This window comes from Pseudopodoces humilis, chromosome 9 (assembly GCF_049639895.1).
Source record: "Pseudopodoces humilis isolate 2021_Gansu_Grassland_sample_001 chromosome 9, ASM4963989v1, whole genome shotgun sequence".
Taxonomy (NCBI): domain Eukaryota; kingdom Metazoa; phylum Chordata; class Aves; order Passeriformes; family Paridae; genus Pseudopodoces; species Pseudopodoces humilis.
Genome location: NC_142208.1, coordinates 13,589,605 through 13,604,280, shown reverse-complemented (window position 1 = coordinate 13,604,280; position 14,676 = coordinate 13,589,605). Strand labels below are relative to the sequence as shown.

At 35.7% G+C, this 14,676-nt stretch overlaps 1 protein-coding gene across 23 annotated transcripts in view; it reads right to left on the bottom strand.

Moving 5' to 3' along the window:
• KCNMA1 (potassium calcium-activated channel subfamily M alpha 1) overlaps positions 1–14,676 on the bottom strand; it is a 438,076-nt gene that overhangs the window by 212,375 nt on the left and 211,025 nt on the right. The gene's annotated exons all lie outside the window — the stretch shown is intronic.

Sequence of the window (14,676 nt, the reverse complement as noted above, 5' to 3'; positions counted from 1 at the left end):
AAAACTGCAGTTTTGCTACAGGACAGATAAAATCACCAGGGATAATGCACTTGAGCTTGCCTAATACTAAACAAAGAAAGAAAGAATACACTGGTATGAAAACCTTAAACAGAGCACTGATTCTGTAGGTAAGAGAAATGATTAAAAAGCAAATTGGATTCTCCTTTCCACAAACCATTCTGTCTGAGCATCTTTCTTCCTGCTCTAATATTGAGTTTATCAGTCTGGGGTTGTTCACTGAGGGTTTTCCTTCCATCTGTCATTCATCTTACTCATGTCATATTCTGTATATTACCCTCCGTTTACCCAAAAGATAATCAACTAGAACCTCGGACTTACAGTGTTTAGAGTACAGCACAGAAGAAGAGCTATTAGTCTTCTCCCTGAATTACCTTGAAAACTTTGGGGTTACATGGAAACTGTTTCATGTACAGCCATCAGTTAGCCATCAGTTAGCCAAGTTCACAATCTCAGCTTTTCCAATATAAATGCTTAGTGCTGAAGAAAACTGGAGTATACCACAGTTTATTCGTAAAATTAATGTAACTGCATTACATCTTGGTGGAAGTCTGAATTATTATATATTAGCAGGTGTTCTATCTGCATGAAACCACATTATTATGATATAGTATAGCAGATGTATGTAATAATGCGGTAAAAATTAGTAGGGAGATTTGCAAGGATCTGAAAAACAACACAACTCTGTGCTTGGTTGGTAAGCCACATAAAGGCACTGCCCTTACTTAGAAGTTTTACCTACAGCTTAAACGTATGACTAAAGAAAGAATTAAGAGCAAACTGGAGAGGAAGATAGATTATAGATTTTAATATGAAATTGAGATTAACTGTTTCAAATGAAGTCATTATTTTAAGATGTCCTTGATTTGTGAATACTCTCAAAATTCATTTTTAACTGCTTTCTGCAACCAAGGCTCCACAGATTCTCTAACAAATCTCATTCTGGTACCTCTTCACAAGTTCAGTTTTAAACTGATCACCAGATTTTGAAACAGAAGCTCATTTTTTTCCCCCACCTCTTTTAGCTAAGATGACTGAAAACTGTTGCCAAGCTCTCGGGGAATTTAATCTAGGTTTTATTTTATTTATTTTCACTACCAGTGAGGAGCACCTTTCCAGTGTCATTCACCCTAATGCTATTTTGTGCAAGGCCAGGCACCGAGGGCCGGGCAGGACACCCCAGGAGCGCAGATCCAGCCCGGCCAGCAGGGAACGGCGAGGAACTGGGGGATGTGGCAGCCCAGGGTGGACACAACTCAGACCTGGCCACTGCTGCAGGAGCTGCCAGGAATGGGTCCAGATCCTCAGGGAAAGGGCAGGGCAACAGGGAGGTCTGGGTGGCCCCTGCAGGTCACAACAGAAGCCGGGGGACGGGGCTGGGGCAGCACCTCTGCAGCAGCCAAGGTTCTGGGCAGTCAGGGCCAGCAACGCCTGCAGGTGTCACAGCAAAATTCCCCTAGGCCCAAATGTGCCAAGTGGATATTTAACCCTGTGGACAATTTCAGTGGATGAGAGGCAAAGGTATTTTTTTGATGGAAATACTGTCACAGGCTTATGTATAGAAAGTTGGCCAGGAGCTGCAAGATTAAAAATTGAGGCTTTTTTTTTTTTTTTACTTTTAAGTAAATGCTGCAAAGTATTACTTGTGAAATTGATTTCTTAATCTCTCCTCCCCAGTAAGTGCTCTCTAAATTGACTTCCACCCTAAAAATTAATTTACAGGGCTTTAAATAATGAAAAGAAAGGACAACAAAAACACAACATTATGACTCTTACATTAAGGACATAAATGAGGTGGAACGAACTCAATATGAGCATTTATCTGTGCTATTTTATTTTTTAATCACTATCTAGTGTTATTTTCCTTTAAGGAAAAAAGTAATTACAAAAATGTGTAAAAGCATTAAGATAATGCCATTCCTATGACACTGGTTATGCATTCCAAAGGCACTGACAAACACACACCTGTCATTACCACGCATAACAATGAATAGAACAGTAGGATTGCATTTTCCTGATCCATCCTGTAACAAAAAGTTATCTTGCTCTGTTCCAGAGGAAGTCCACAAATACAGCAATGTAATTATCCTGCAGTTTAGACATGATTGCATTTTTGCAAATTGTAGTTGTACAAATATTAGGAAAGATTATCCCAAAATTAGAAGACAGCAATGATATGAAAGAAAGGAAAGGTAAGATTCTAAATGGTATTTTGATAACAGAGCAAAACAATATTAATACATTTAGGAATAAAATATTTTGAACTCAGTTTACAAAAGTCCTGAAATGAATACTAGGCTGCAGAAATTGTCATGGTTTCCTTGGGAGAACACTTACAAAAGATCATAGCTCCACTGCTTGCTTGCTACACAGAAAATAAAAATTATTTCATAACAATGCTGGTTCTACAGATTTAAATACTAACATCAAATTTAGGAAAATTAAAATTTAACACAAAGTTGCAGAAAAGCATACAGACTTTTAGTTGTATGTCTTGTTTTGTTTTTTTTTAAATTAGAATCTTTGTTTGTGAATCTCAATAGAATCTTATGTAGGTTAACCTCTAAACAGCAGACATTGGAATGAAACCTTTGGAAACCAACTTTTTGGCTGTTTTCTGAAACACCTTCAGCTTTAAGCCCAAAAAGAAGTCTGACTTTTAACTACCCATTTTTACTAGCATAGCTCTACTTTTAGAGTCAAACACATTGTTATCAACATCTGTTAGCAGAAATCAGTTACAAAGAAATTAGCCAGTATTTGGGGCATCTTTTCTGTCAACTTTTTCCCTTATTAACATTTTCCATACTAGGATTGCCGGAAGCTTGGAGTGCTGTGTTACATCACAGTAACAGCTCACTGTAAGAGGAGTAACTGAGTTCTCTTTATAATCATGTTCTCAGTGCCAGCCAGCGAGCTAAGGGGTAGCCTGAGAGCTTCCCTAAGAATGAAAGGAATAACATAATAACATCACTGTTATTACAGTAAACATCTTTGCTGCAAATCCAAAGCTTTGAAGTTCTCATTGTGAAACATCTGCCCTTAATTCAGCAGCTGAAAATCCTTTGACTCTACACACAAACCTCTCAGTCAACCTTGTCAGGTTACCTACATTTTGACACTCTGCAGAGTCTAATAGAGATTTCCAAGCCTGCCATGTAATACAATCTGAGCTGTTGGCAGCTACAATAGACTTCACATGCCATGTCCTTCTGATCTCTGCTGCTAACAATACTTTGTCAACAGATGTCATCATATGTAATTGTCAAGAGCCAACACATGTGTTGTTCAGCTCGTAGATTTCCTTCCAAAGATATACAGGATGTATAGTGCACTGGTTGCTCTGTTAGTTTGTTTCAGTGTTCACTTTTAAAACAAACTAATGCAACTTATTTGTGGAAAGGGGTTTAATTGGAAAAAAAAAAAAAAAAAAAAAAGAAAAAAGCCCCTAAAACTGACCACTGTTCCTTCCTACCTGCCCATGAATAGATCACAATTCTTTGGCAGCTGGAGAAGGTGATCTCTCATATCCCTGGCTAGACTCTTTAGCAGTTTAACTGTAGTGTTAACATTATAGCACCCAGGCTCATGGAAAACTCTGAAATCCCCTGTGTGCTACTCTGTAGCACTTGCACATACAAAAGAAAATGTTCCAGTACGATTCCTAAACCACAAATGCTGAACTTCAAGATAGTGGGTGCTTGCAGAATGAAAAGATCTGTGTGCCCTGCCCAAATGGATATCAAATGCATGGAAATTCTATTGCATTAAAAAAAAAAAATAAATGCTATCTAATCCTGTTATGAATAGGCACGTACAGATTATCTTGTCAGCTGCATTCAGATCAATTGATATGGTCACCTCTCTTTTCAGAAAAGAGGCACTACTCTAGTCACATAATAAAAAATATATTCTTACTAGAGCACAATTATGCACTATATCCCCACATGAGAATTATTCCACTTTCCAATACAATGAAAAGAAAAATTTTAGGGGCTACATCAATCAAAAGGAACAATTTATAAACTCTAGTTTACAGTGTGCTTGACAATTAATTACTTGCCCATTTTCTGATATAATTTATCAAAAGCAAATAGTTCTGAGAAACTGAAGAAGAGTATTTATTTTAAAGAGGTAGGTTTTTCACAAGTACTTATCTAAACAAAGACTTTTCAGTCACAAAATGACTGATCAATATTATTATGAATTATTGAAAAACATATATTGATCTTATTTTAAACTATATACACTTTACACAGAAATTTAAACTTTACATGGCACAGCACAAAGAAAAGGACTTAAGGAAACTGCCGTGTTAAACTGATTCAGGAATATTCAGTATGAGGGATTCATGTTTCCATCAGTGTTGCTGTAAAGCAGTAAAACAAGAACAAGAACTCTAATAAAATAAATGGGGTTTTGGTGGTTTGTTTTTGGTTTGGGGTTTTTTAATTGTTTTAGTTTTGGGGTTTTTTATTGGTTTTTTTTTTTTTGGTTGTGTTTTTTTTACATATTGAATGAAATTTCAGAAACCTACAATTCAATTAACCTGTAAGTTTCTTCAAGGGATAAAACATACCCATTTTAAACGTAAAAATGATTCTATTAAATGCTTTTGAAAAAAGGGTCATTTAGTTCAGATTTAGAGAAGTACCATTTTGAAAAGGACTATAGGCATTAAAAGTAGAAAGAACACTCAAAAATACACATCCTGTAAAATAACATTAAAAAATAAAAAGAGCTCAGACCATTACTTTAGCCAGCAGGCAGATCTACAGTACCATGTTCTCAGTACAAATCTGCTCGTTAAATATATCTATATATATGTAATATATATATAACTTCCTATGCTGACAGCTGCTATAAAAATTCTTGTAAAAAGCTCCCAAGTACAGCTGATTTGATTCCCAACTATATTGTTACACTGCTTATATTAGGAGGGGAGAGATAAAAAGTACCAGCATGAACTTTCAGGTCTTACAGCTCTGAAGAATTTAGTTTCTATTCTTGTTACTCATGACAGCACTGAAATTGCATCTGCCAGAGTGATTACATGTTTTTACTGAATTGCTTTAAAGCCTGAGACTCACACATGTGCCAGGGTTCATTTAAGGTTCCCATTCTTCTTGCAAGTGACCACATCAAAGCTTTTGTCTATAAGCAATTTTCTTTTACTCTGAAATGGTAAATATTCTCCAGTATTAAAAAAGCTTAACAGAACTAATTTGATTACTCATGCATGTATGCATTCTAGTCACCAATTAAATAACTTTTGACTGCTTCAAACATTTCTTCACAAAGCTCCAGACAGCTTCAAATTAAACTCAACTGGGAGAAATGGATCACTGTAATGTGATGTGGGATCACTTTCCTTCATGTGGAAAGTGCTAGAGAAGAGTAGGAAAAGCTGGGAAAACCAAAAGAAATGTCAGAATATAAGATCAGTGAGACAGTCTGGGAAAGACAGTGACAATGAAAACACTTCACTGAAAAACACTGAGAGGTGCTGGGCCAATTTGGGCCATCTGACATTCAACCTTGGCCACAGCCTGCCTTTTCTGTAATGTACCCTAAATTAAGTGGATCCTTAAGGACAAGGATCTTATCTGATTCCTCAAATCTTTTTGCCATTTTTATTTCCATTTTCCTGTTACAAAAGATGTAACCCTACATAACAAGATATACACCTGGAAAGTGAAAAAGCCAAAGGAAAAATAGTGCATTTCTGTTCGAGCCCTTTTTCCCCCTCAATTGCATTGTATTGGTCAATTTTTTGTAGCACTAATGAAGAAAGAGAAAATGATGCATTATTTACTATGTTTCTTTGAAGGTGACAAGGCCTACCAATGAAAAAGAAGTAGAGTTAAAAAAGGGACCTTCTCCATGTAAGAAATATTATGTTGATTGAAATGTAAGAGCACAACTTAATCTGAACTGGCAAACCCCTGCAAATTTTTGTAGCTGTTTCACAGCTTAAGGGAAAAAAAAAAAAACCTACCATGAAATTCAATTGGTTTTTGACTGAAAACCTCAAAGGAAACCAAAGGTTAAGTACTGTCAATGTCACGTAAGACCAAAACTAAATAAAGCTTTTTTAATAGTTGTCTGTTCTCCTCACAAGCTGTCAGTTAATTTTTTTACTAAATTGTTGGGAAGGATGAGAATTTAACAGAAAAGTTTTATGGATGTGAATGCTTAGCAGAAGGTTCTCGAGAAATGAAAGCAAGCTTTGATATATATATAAAGATGTTTTAAGGGACAGTTATTGCTGAAACTGCTGAAAGAACAAAGGTTTAGTCAAGTTGGAAGGTTTAGAGCAAAGGTTTAGTGAGTTAGAAGGAAGTTTTATGGCTGAAGTCCAACAAGTTAATTGGTCTTCAAACAAAGCATGTTTGCTACCAAGTAAAAAAGCACAGGCTGACAGAAAGATGTTTTTTACCACAGCAAAAAGAATTTTCCACTACAAAACAAATTTCAAAGTTTAACATGTAATTACTAACTGAGATGATTAGTTAGGCACTAACATAGTATGGTAATTCTAGCAGTTTTGATAGGATATATGTACATGTAAAGGTATTGTGTATGATGCTGGCTGGTTGTTACGTAATAACATGCACAGTAAAAGAAAGAGATATAATACACTGTAACCTGAACCAAAGGGGCTTCAGGACACAGGGCTTGCCTATAGCCAGCAGCTCTAGGCTGGCCCACGACCCCCTGCTGTAATCTGGTCTATGGAATAAACAGCAATAGAAAGAAAAGCCATCTGAAGTCCACATCTCTCCATCAGCTCTTTAACTAAATTATGTCTTACTTTATACTTACTGCAAACTAGTAGCTAAGGAAATTATCTATCAAGTACTCCAGTAAATTCTGTACAAAGACCTTGTGAAAAACAAAGAAATCTATTAGCTAAGTACTTAAGCAAAACATTTTATAACAACCGGCCTCTGTATTATAACTACAAAGGTTAAATTTCCCAATAACCCGCATTTTGGGAGCTTTTGCTTTGCCTGGGAAAAATCAAAGTCTCTTTTAAAGATGGAACAAAATGTTCCTCTAAAATACCTACTGAATCTTAGTGTCTGAGCACTTCTGGTTTATAAAGATTGGAGATCAGACCTTCTCCACTCCTTTTGATGTTTTCCTAGCACAATCTCTTTCCTTTGGGTTGCCATTAATCCTACCCTGCCTGACATCACCTTCCACAACTTTGGCTAGAGCACAGAGCACTCCAAGAACTAAAGAGGAGATATAATCACAGTTTTGGATCTGGATACTCCAAATCCATCAAGGATATGTATTGAGATCTATGAAGATGACAAATCATTATTGCACTTTCATAAATACGTATTCAGCATTTCTACTGCAGCAGCAGCACATTGTGTTGCACTAAGTAGCCCCAAGAGACATGGCAGCAACTTTGGGTAGTAATAGAAAATTACCACAGCTCACTTATCAAAGTCTGTATAAACACCGTAGGTCTGGAAAGATATTTTTGTCTTCTGATGCTACTACTAACATATATGAGTTTTGTGTAGTTTTGCTATACTTTAAATTCAGTTTAGTAAAGATGAGGACAGCACTGAAGAGAAAAATTAAAATTTTTTCACATGAGAAACTGATTAATTAAAACTGTTTAAATTCACTTAGGAGAATAAGCAGTGCAGATATTTGCTTTATACAGTGGTCAGTTGACTAGGAAGAACCCAAAAACGTTGCATTACATACTTTATCACTGTAACTTTAATGTACAGAACAGGTACAGCTTGTCTATAACATCAACAGTGTCTCAGACCTGAAGTCAAAGGACTCTCTAGAGAATTGTGGTAACGGTAATAAATACTAAAACTGTATGACAGAAAATAGTCTCCATGAAGGAGTACAAATAAAGGTACCTAATGAACTCATTTTATATATCAGCATGTCAAGTTAACATTGATTTCCCAATCTGTCGTAATAACAAGTTTCAAGTTGTAAACAAAGAACTGGTGAGGAGGGGTTGCACTTCTTTTCTGGGGTAGTGCAAAGATGTATAATGTTTCCCTTCTCACACTGACAATACATAAATTAACAGGCAATATATACCACTTAATCATCTTAAACTGTGATTAATATTATACATATGTATCCCCTTTTAAATGCCTTTTCTTCTCCTACTTTGTGGTCAAGCTATGGATGTATGTATTTCTCTGAATACAATGGCCTAAACTTCTGCTCCTCCTCCCTCTGTTTATGTGGGCCTCTGATAGCTCTGCATTTTTCACAGAGAACACGAGAGGGATTAGCTTGTTTCTGCTGCATCTACCATGTTTATGTTCATCTTTCCATTCAACAATCTATTTTTAGACACACGGATTTAAAAAATTTATTTCTGTCTATAATGTGCTTCTACACTACTGTCTTTGAACTGACTCAATTTATGTTAGAGAATCCCTTATGAGTTACATAATGCTCACGTAATGTTTACATCATGATTCCTTCCCCATGTTGTTCCAGATCAGTTTCAGACCCCGCAAGTTCATGCGGTCTCCCTTTGTGTTAACAGATATCAGTCTCCTCAATCACACTGAGGTCCAGATAGAGTTTATTTCATTCCACTAGCATTTGATGTGAAAACCTACATCAGATGCTGAGTGGGGGTTGGAAAAGTTCTGGCAGTTGGCATGAGTGGGAGTAAGCAGCCTAAGGACAGTGTGCAAAACGCAGCAATGAATGACACTTCCATTTTTATCAGAAACTGAGCCTGGGTTTGCTAAAGACTCTGATCTGATGCTTAAAATTGTATTTCTCACCTGCAAGTCTTTCTTATTGCTACTTTCAGCACTGCTGTGAATTGAAATTCAGTATAAAAGGGGCTCATTAATATCTGAAAAGGAGGGCAAGTTATCACCCTAAAGAGTCTAATCATTCTTCTTGACTGAAGTCTGAATCTGATTTACAGCTGAGACCTTTGCTTCAGTCATGTTCAGTGACTACCTACAGAATGCATAAGATTTTAAACACATACATTCATATGCATACACTCAAATTTAGAGAAAAGAGAGTACGTACTATATGCTGAAAGTGTAATATGTCCCCCATAGAAAACAAAAATAGAATCAAAAGTGTAATAACAGAATCACTAATACATATTTTGTATTTCAAAGAATGTTACTTTAAGTAGAATAACATAGATAGATATTAAAGACCTATAAAATAAACTTTCTAAAGGGGGAAAAAATGTCTACTATGCAAAGATCCGTTTCCACAGTATATAGCATTGTGGCCTCTAAGGTGCCAATAATCCTCAAATCCTATTGATTAGAATAGAATCAGAACCACAGAATATTTCTTTTGTATTACTGGAAGGAGTTTTGCAGATAAAACTTTTGGTTCTGTATCTATGATTAATATAGATAGCTGATTAAGGGAATAATACCTTGTACTTTAAAACATTAACACTTAATTATGATGAGCAGATATCAAAATTACTCGCCTATTACTACAAGGTCCTCTTGATGACATTTAATTTTTGCTTTAGAAGGACCTTTATTTAATAGGTCTTAAAAACATGAAGAAACAAATATATTTGGCAAAAGCCTAAATATAACTGAGTGTAGACCTTGCTTTTGCACACATGGGTCTGATCTGAACAATTTCCAGCTAGAGTTGTCTTCTCATTATCATCTGTATGTAGCAGTTCTCTCTGAGATGTTAAAATACCTATTTCAGCACAGACTGCTGCAATTCCATATTGAAATTAATTCTTTAGTATAAAAATCATTTATCAAAGACGTCCCATTTAAAATAATTCCATTTGTATTCCTGTTAGGAAAAGAGGTAAAAGACAGTGGGTAATCTACAACATGACCACTGGGGGTCATTCATTTTACACAAATATTCCAGTATGGTAATGTATTTACTGCTTTTTAGTAAGAATAATATTTTAATAGAACAAATTATTTCCAAATATAAGAACACTTAAATATTAATATTCAGAATTATTAACCACCTGTGTTCTCTAATTTTAAATGGTGAATGGGAAAAATTAATACTACACTCTTCAAAGTTCTAGTCACAATAATGTTACGGAACAGGAAAAGACAAACACAAAAAAATTTAATATCATACAGAAAAAAAAAAAAATTAAACCCCAAGCAACACCTTTTCCAGATTTTCTGGAACTAAGAGGGACTAAGAGGAAATTGTAACTGCTCAGACAGACACTATGAAAAATGAAACACTGTGAACTCTGATTTACCTACTGTTTTGCTTCTATCAGATGGTCAACAGTACTTCTAAACACTATATACGGAAGTCTCAATGAAAACAGACCCGAATGCTAACACTGAGAGAACACCAAACATTTGATTCATGAAACTGTCTGTGCTACATAAAACCCAATACAATCCTTAGAAACATAAATCCTATATACCTGGTTTCACAGTCAACTACAAATATGATTTAAATATCTAGCTGCTGTTCAAAAATAAAACAAATGTAACATGCTCACCAAAGACTGAAAAATTTTAAACTATGAAAATAGATATTAGATACCTGCATCTAACATCTGACATTTTTACAACTTCAGGAAGCAGCCAATTTTATCTTATATAAGTTTCATTTATATACATATTTGCACTTTTTCAGTTAAGAAAATGAAGCACACAAAATCTGTGGACTTCTTTAGTATGAAATTACCAGTCATAGACTGACAATAAATGACATTAATTTCATTTTTCCAGTGAAACACTAAATTCACTTACCTACTTCTCAAACAGTATTAGTACATGGAAACAGATCACTAGACACACTTATTACAATTTTATTTTAAAACTTTCAGATGTTGCTCAGCATAACAGTTGCACTAGATATTCTGGCTGTTAATTTTTGATCAAGAAACCATACACTTACAGAAAAAGACCAGGCCTCCACTTCAGTTTATATTCTGGCTCATTACTAGCTCCAATTTATTACTTTTCATTCTCTCCCAGGCATACCTACTTTCCTATAGGGACACTAATTACTATTAAGAGCACATAAACAAATTCCGTATAAAGATAATAATATACTTTTTTAAAAAATCACCTCTCTAAAATTACAGGGTTTATAAACTACACTAACAGATTTACTCCCACATAAGCACAATAAACCTAATGAGCAGTGACATGAATACAAAAACAAGCCAAATCAACTACATACAACCCACAGCCTTAAGACTACTCCTCTCTCTCCCATCTTCAACATTCCAAAATTAATTTTGCTACAGATTTTTTTTTTTTTTTTTTTTTTTACTCATCTGCAAGCTCTGAAATCTCAACAGGCCTTTTAGACTTGGCAAGATAATTTTTTCATTTGCCAAAGGAGGAGGCAGTTCATACAGTAAAACCAACAAAACTCAAATGTGGATATTTTATAGTGGGAAGAATCACTCCCTGTCTTTCTTTACATTTCCTGGCATGCTTGGCATGCTCATTTTCATTGGTTTTAGTCAATTAAGCTGAGTTGCTCATTTTAGAAGCAATTTTTTTTAATTTGCTTTAAAAGAAAATAATTTCCACTGGGAAAAAAGAATTCATTTTAAAAATCAACCTATATCTTCTGTATAAGGTATCTTTAACAGCAAAAATTATCCCAAAATCCCAATTACTTCTTAAGCTCTTGGTTTAATGATAAAAATAATGCCTCAGCAACATGACATCTTTTAAGAATTTTTTTGGGAATTCTACAATCTCATATCAAATCTCATAATAAAACCGATGCATCTTTTCATCCACCAAGTTATTACTGTGCCTTCTAAACCTGTATCACAATATGTCAATTTATTTAATTTTTGGAAAATTGAGATCATTAGTGACATGAATATGAACTGCACCAAGAACAAATGAAAAAGCAGCAATCTCCATAAAAAGAAATTGTACCTGACAGGATTCCCTTCAATAAAGTGGATAAAGAAATTAGAAAGGAAGAATTAGAAAGGTTGCTTATTCTATTTTTAAATTACATAACTTGCCCCCACATTTATCATAATGCAAATCGGTTTACATTAATGCTACTCCAAGAAGACATGGAGCAAATTCAGAATTTGGATGTCTTCAAAATACTTTGCTTGGTGCAGTTATAATTTGCCATGGTTTAGAATTAAAATGAGTAAAAAAAAAAAAATATTTCATAGAATAAGGATCTAATGAAATTCTCTTGAGTGGCTAATTGAATAAGAGCTGTTCTTCTGGGACCCATCAGGACACTGAGTTACCCTGACTTGTCAAATGTCCTGGGAAGCTCACCTTTAGTAAATGGCATCTTCCCTCTTTTGCACACTCTGATGTATGAGCCAGAAGACAGTTAAAAGCAGTAATTAAATACATAAGTGGATATTTTGGATAGGTAAGATCAGGTTCTTACTCACTCTTCTTATCAATGTACCTCATGTAAATGATACCTTTATAGAAAGTCAGTCTGGTTTGGATTACTCACTTGAATTTTGATTTTACCTAATTAATTTTGTAACATATGCCTGACACTGCCGGACCTGAGAAAACTGAAGTATCTTGTTACTTGATAGAAAAAGGGAAGTAGTCATTACTCATTTTCCAAAAACCAAGAAGCATCGGATAATCAAGGTCACAGACTTATGTGACTAATTCTAAAGCATCGTGTGAGGTAGAGACTAGAGGATGATTAAAAGTAATGAAACCTCAGAAGGAAAAAAAAAAATCCCATTAAAATCATGTCCAAATTACTGTTTTTGACAAAGAAATGCGAAGTGCAACCAAATGGCTAGAAAAAGGGGAAGATGGGAGAAACAGTGCGACATGTGGCAGAACCAATAAACATAGCTGCTTTTCAGAAAATATATGTTTGTCAGAGACATTTCTCTCAAGCCATTCTTCAAGAGATCAGAAAAAATCATACACTGCAATATTAGAAAGATATTAAGCTATAGAGTCCAAAGGAGGATGATGAAGGACTTGAGAGGAGGCCAAATGAGGAGCAGCTGAGGTGCCTTGGTCAGTTCAGCCTGGAGGAGACTGAGGGGAGAGCTCAGTGCAGTGACAGCTTCCCTGTGAGGGGAAGAGGAGGGGCAGGCACTGATCTCTGCTCTGGGGTGACAGTGACAGGACTGAGGGGATGGCCTGAAGCTGAGGCGGGGAGGTTTAGGTTGGATATCAGCAAAAGGCTCTTCACCAGAGGGTGTTTGGGCACTGGAACAGCTCCCCAGGGCAGTGGGGACAGCACCAGCCTGACAGAGCTCGAGCAGTGCTTGGACAATGCTCTCAGGCACACGGTGGGACTCTTGGGGATGACCTGTGCAAGGCCAGGAGCTGGACTCGATTTTGGTGTGTCTCTTCCAACTCAGCACAGTCTGAGATTCTGTGATTATTCTTTGTAATGCAATATTTCACATGACAGAAACTAGTGCTGGATGGTGCTGTGTTACTGCATAGTACTCCCAGCAAGATCTGAAATACTTTCATACTTCTTTCGGATTCATTTTCTTAGTGACAAAAATCAAGGAAAAGTTCCAAACCAGAAAAAAGGAAGCAAAGCCTGATATGCATGCAGTGTCACGAGGAGGAATATAAAATAGACTCCCTACAGCTCCTTGGGAAGTCCCAGCCTTATGAGTGCCTGAGTAACCGGATGAAGGGAACTTCGGCTTCACTGACTCACATCTAGATGTTCCAGTGATTTTTTTTTTGTTGTTATTCTCATTTTTAATCTAAATGTAAAAGCCAAACCACAATTATTTCTGTATATGAATTCATTTCCTAATTAGTGCATACCTTTTTTCCGTGTTGTGTATTTCACCCAGCAACATCAAATTATAGAAAGAGATGTCTCACGTTAAGCTCTCACTGCATTACAGAAACTAAGACAGAGAAAAGAGGTTTTCCTCTTTCATACAAGTCATCACTGAATATAATATGAGATGTAGATCAGTGAATATAAACTGTATTGTTTGAAAAACTTTTGCTGTGTGGGTTGGTTTTTGGGGGGTGGGTTTTTTGGTATTGTTGATTTTTTTTTCTCCAAACACTGTTGCTAAGACACAGGGCTGTGAACAGTGACAGGATATATTTTCCAGGACATAAATGGCAATGAGTCTATATCCCATTTAAACTACTGAATGCCTTAAGCAGGAGGGAGGCACTTGTATCTGCTTTCTGTCAACTTAATATTTTAAACAAAGATGTGTAGGATTAGTGGGCTTTGAAATGGAGTTAGAGATTTTTTTTTAATGCAGTGATACAGTTTGTAGGTAGGTAAGCACTGAAACACTAATAAAATACAGATGGAATGGATATTTCTCAAAACAGACTAGAAAATGTAACTATTTAGAAAAATTGAAGTCATATGCATTTCTATAATAGACTTCAACCCCAACACCTGGATTTATTTTATCCTTTTATCCTTTCTATTTACAAGCCTTTAAAAGCAGTAACAAACTAATGCTACTGCTGTGAAAATGTCCAGAAGAAACAGAAACACATATGTTTTGTTCTATTAATCAAAGGCTTTTTCTTCATATTCTGTACATCACAGAAGCTGTGAGACAAACTGGAAGAAGAAAAAGACTATATGAGCCACTACAGCAAAGTACTGTGCTGATCCATGTGCACAGACTATTCAGATCTATTCAAGTTTTAAGAACCCATTTTCAGAATGGTTATT